Source organism: Zingiber officinale, chromosome 1A (assembly GCF_018446385.1).
Source record: "Zingiber officinale cultivar Zhangliang chromosome 1A, Zo_v1.1, whole genome shotgun sequence".
Classification (NCBI taxonomy): domain Eukaryota; kingdom Viridiplantae; phylum Streptophyta; class Magnoliopsida; order Zingiberales; family Zingiberaceae; genus Zingiber; species Zingiber officinale.
In genome coordinates, this window is record NC_055987.1 from 107,518,848 (window position 1) to 107,524,382 (window position 5,535).

General features: G+C 33.3%; 1 long non-coding RNA gene across 1 annotated transcript; it reads left to right on the forward strand.

Annotated features, from left to right (window-relative positions):
* The first annotated feature begins 1,100 nt into the window (after positions 1-1,100).
* Positions 1,101-4,163, forward strand: LOC122008739. Its single transcript, XR_006119359.1, has 5 exons — positions 1,101-2,411; positions 2,486-2,627; positions 2,695-2,873; positions 3,818-3,850; positions 3,937-4,163. It is a non-coding gene; the product is annotated as an uncharacterized LOC122008739 (long non-coding RNA).
* Positions 4,164-5,535: the final 1,372 nt, after the last annotated feature.

Consider the following 5,535-nt stretch of genomic DNA (forward strand, 5'->3'; position numbering starts at 1 on the left):
TTCCATGCTTAGTGTCATGCATCATCTTGCATGATTGCATGTTGTGCGATAGTTGGCTCCATTATTGTTGAGCACATCGCCAGTTACATGGATCTGCACACACAACCACTCATGGGTTAGTTGTTTTTATTCAGGCAGGGTGTGTTGCAGTAGGTTGCTCTGTCAAGGGCTCCGCTGGTCCACTCATGGGTAGTGTGACGCAGCATGGTAGCAGGACAAGGATCCCTCCTCTGGATTGGCTCAGGGAGATGAGAGCATTGAGCTCCCCCACTTATGATTTGGGGTAGGAGGATAGATGTACTCCGACAGCATCCCGTCCACTTGGTCATTCATCAGGAGCAGTGATGGCAGAGTGCACGGTTGTCACAGCCCTACCCACTTGGTCTCACCATCGTGTGTGAGACGGCTGACTGGCGTCAGGGGTGACCAGGACATGTTGCATCATATGCACTGACTGCATTTATTTCTTGTGTTTGCTGCATTTTATATGCTGCATATTTGGTGAATGCATATGTTTGACATGCATACAAGATTTATGATACTCTCGGTCTGACGACCTTGTTATCCCTATACCCAGGTCTTGGTTAGTACAGATACTCCTGCTCCTTACAGTTTTGTATTTTTCATATTATTGGTTATTCTTACTATGCATGTCAGTAGTTACTCGCTGAGGAGTTGACTCACCCCGTTGATATTACCATTTTTAGGTTGAGGCTATCGGGAGAATTTCTAGTCGCTAGTCCTCCCCTCCAGATTGTGAGGATTTCTGTTTTGGACCTTTTCTTTGATTTTCTTATTATGTTATCGTCTATGTTTCAGACTTGAATCTTTTTGGCACTTTGGATCTTGTATGGTCCTTTATTATCGATGTGCTTTCATTTGGTATATCTTGCTACATGCCTGCCCGGACGGCAGAAGAGGTAGGTTTGGATGTATGCTCGTGATTTGAGTTTTATGGGTGTAGTTGAGTAGGATATTTGAGATGATTTCCTTATCGTTGCTTAGGTTTAGTTTTTACTAGATACTACGTGGGTGCTTGCTTATTATATATATATATATATATATATATATATATATATGTTCCGACTGTGTTGGCCGAGGATTTGTATGGCCCAGAGGGCTTGTAGGTGTGTCTCAGATTGTCACCTGTACAGGGGAGATGCTGCCAAAATTTCTTCTGGCAGGGATTCCCCCGGGACGTGACAGTTACAATCTGAGGTATTCATCACTACAAAAAAACTGTAATTTAGCGACAAATATTTGTGATAAAAAATATTCATCGTAAATTTGCAACAACTTTTGCGACAAAAAACTAAATTATCGCAGTTTAACAACAAATTTTGTGACAAAAATATTTTCATCGTAAATTAGCAACAAAATATTATTCATCGCAAAATTCATTGGAAATTAGTGACAAACTTCTATATTCATCACTGTTTACAACAAAAAAAGGATTCATCACAAATTCTATGATGAATAATAGATTCGTCGCAAATTTAGCGACGAATTTAGGATCCGTTGTAAAAATAAAATTTATTTAAAAAAAAAACTTTCCAAAGCTGGTTAACATACCTAGAGGGTTCGTAATGACATGCAACAAGTTCGTATGAGTTCCTATTAACCCCATGATCATAAAAATGCCCTTAAAAAATAATTTGACCAACTATACTTTTTCTTAAATTGCTAAATCAATTACGTGCATGTAAGACTTAGTTAAATTTCTATAAGAAGTCATAATTTAACATGTCACACTTATTTTGAAATATCTAAAATGGTCGAGGTACCTAAAGAACTCCGAATGAGATGTAACTAGTTTCTATAGATCTCAATGGAGATTGTTATTTTTATTTTTATTTTTAAAATAAACTTTCCGAAGTCGGTTGACATACTTGGAGGGCTCGGAAGGACATGAAACAAGTTCTCATGAATTCCTATAAACCCCCTGATCATAAAATGTCCTTAAAAAATAATTTGACCAACTGTACTTTTTCTTAAATTACTAAATCAATTACATGCACGTAAGACTTAGTTAAATTTCTATAGGAAGTTGTAATTTAATAGGTCACACTTATTTTAAAATATCTAAAGACGGTAGAGGTACCTAGAGAGCTCAAACATCAGCGGCAGCGGCTGCATCTTCTGGATCGACAACCTTACCGACATCAAACACTAAAACAATGGCTTCAGCTAAGATCTCTATGTTCGATTAGCACGAGAAAATTCTTCAAGTTAATATATTGGCAAATTGTTCGGCTTGAACGTCTTCTGTTTAGTAGAATCGATGTGCAGTGGCCATAGCAACAAGAGCCGCGTAGTTGTGATCATTGTGGTACCGTTGTTACCGACGTTTTTCTTGGCTGCCGCCGTGATTCCCCTTTGGAGAAGAAGGAAGACGAGAAACAACAAGATGAGTGAGTGAGAAAAACCTTGTATATTTCCTCGATGCCCACATCTCTATTGACTTCTGGTAGCTTATTCTCTACAGAGAATCACTTGATGAAGAAGAAGCAGTGGAAGAGGAAAACTTGGACATGTCTCTATTTGATTTGCGTAGGATTGCAGAGGCCATCGGAGACTTTTACTTCGACAACAAGCTCAGAGACGGTGGATTTGGCCCTTTTTATAAGGTATTTGGGAGTGTGATTGCCACTACAAGAGCTTTGTAAGTTTCCTGATATATATGTGTGTGTGCAGGGAAAGTTGAAGGAGGGCCAGGAAATAGCTATGAAGAGGTTATTGAAGACGTTGACATATGGCTCAGATGAGTTCAAGAACGAGATGAGTTCGCCTTCTTGGCTATTGCGTTGAGGGGGGAGAAAGAATGCTGATCTACGAGTACATGCTCAATGGAAGCTTGGACACATTCTTTTTTGGTTAGTTAAATCTCTTGTGATTCATAAGACTCCAGTTAAGTCGTATGCAAGATGTTTTACTATCCCTTGTCTCATTATCGATCGACTGGATAAGGACAAATGCCGATTTTTGGATTGGAGAATACGATACAATATTTCTCAAGGTCTCATTTATCTTCACCATTATTCTTGATACAGAATCATATATAAGGATTTAAAAACTAGCAACATACTTCTCGATAAGGATATTAGTCCTAAAATATTTGACTTGGGCATGGCAAAATTATTCGGTGGAGATGAAACAATAGGAAATACCAAGAGAATTGTAAGAACATAGTAAGTTTTTTAAATTACTCTTTTAGTGCCTCAAGAAGGAAAATTTTAAATTGATTTTATAATTCATTAATCTTTTGATGCAGTATATATATGTCTTCAGAATATGCTATGAATAAAATATTTTCAATAAAATCTGATGTATTTAATTTTGGAGTGTTAGTGTTTGAGGTTATAATCAGTGTAAAGAATAATGGAGCTTATCAATGCACTCATCATCAAAATCTTCTTGGAAGGGTAAGTTAATTAAATTTTAAAAATCATGAAATGTGAATGTGTGTTCATTTTTTTAATTTTTTTTATCAAATAGTGCTCTTATTCTTAAATTACCCATATTCTTTGTGTATATGATCATATTCTCTACCCTTCAAGTATTCTATGCTTCATATCCTACTTTGAAATGTGACAAAATTAATTGGTGAGTTGTTTGTAAAACAAAAGTACAAAAAAATTGAAACATGTTGGGAAGACATTGCATATCAGTAAGCGATGGTGATGATGGTGACGATTGTGGTGATGGATCTTCTTGTATGAATTTTAGTTATCTCATAATTATTATTTTTGAACATTAGTTATTTGATTGTAAATGTTTCTTTTTTTGTTAAAACTATTATTTTTTTTTTTTGAAACAGGATTGATCAAACACAATGAAAATCAATATCGGAGTAAGTAAAAATTATTTTTTGTGTTCATATATAGTAATTTCTTTCTTGTAATCATTGATATTTTTTATATTTTTATTTTGATGTAGGAAAATAAGGATATTGGAAGAAGATGGATAAGACTTAGTGATGTTTAGAAATTTATTGATGTATGGATGATTTAGAACTTATTATGATGTTTGGATTGTATGGATATTAGATCTTTTGTGATGTTTGTATTTTTATGTATGATATGTTTGGATTGTAAGGATATTAGATGATGTTTGCATTTTGATGTATGAAATGTTTGAATTTTATGGATATTTTGTTACGTTTAGATTTGATGTATGAATTGTGATTTGGTTTATGTATAGTTTTATTAGTAAATATGATGTGTTAGATTCGATGGCTATGAATTCAATAGATATTTTGTATTAACCAGGTTAAATATAGGAACTATATAATTCTGGATTATTTTTATTACGTTTTGCGATAAAGTTTAGGATGAAAATATTTTCGTCGCAAATCTATCGTAATGCATTAAAAAAATAGTGCTAGATTTTGCAATGAATTTTCATCTTCGTCACAGATTCTATGACGAATATTCAGATTCATTGCAGAATCCGCAACGAATTTGAAAATTTGTCACAGATTTGTAATAAAATTTGAGACAAAATTTTTTCATCTCAAAACTATCATAATGTACAAAAAAAAATACTACAAGATTCTACGATAAATTTTTAAAATTTGTCGTAGATTTACGCTAAAATTTTCAACGCAATTATTTTTGTCGCAAAACTATCATAATGCACTGAAAAATATTATTAGATTATGTGACAATTTTCTGATTCGTCATAGATTTTGCAATGAATTTCCATATTTGTTGCAGAATTTGGAAACTAATTTTAAAATTCATTGTAGATTTACGATAAAATTTGCAATGAAATTATTTTCATCACCAAAGTATCATAATGACCAAAAAATACTACTAGATTCTGCGATAAATTTTCGGATTCGTCATAGATTTTTACAACGAATTTTCAGATTCGTTATAGCTTTTTGCAACGAATTTCTAATTCATTGCAAAAATATGTGACAAATCCGATAATTTGTCGTAGAATCTGTAATAAATTTGGATATTCGTCGCAGAATTTACAACGAATTATCTGATTCGTTGTAGATTTTTGCAACGAATTTCTAGATTCGTCGCAGATTCTGCGACAAATCTAGCAAGTTGTCACAGAATTTGCAACTATATTTTATATTCGTCGTAGATTTTGTGATGAATCTGAAAATTTGTTACAAAAATTAAAATTCATTGCAGATATGAGTTTCTAAATTTTGTGATCTTCCAACTAACTTTGTGATGAAAATATGATTCAACACAAAGTTTGCGACGAATTCTTATTTTCGTCGCAAAAATCAGCAACAAATATAAAAATTCGTTGCAAAATCTATGACAAAAAAAAAAATTCGTCGCTGATTTGCGTTTCTAAATTTTACAATATTTTTAATGAATTTTGTGACAAATTTTAAATTCATCGCAAAATGTGTGACAATTTTATTTTTTCTACGATGAAAAATATTGATAGTTGATTTGTTGCAAATTATTTTTGCAACAATTTTTTTTTTAAAAAAATTGTCATCAAATTTGTCGCAGAAAATAGTTTTTTTTGTGGTGTAGGTCGATCAGTAATCCAAATCTACTG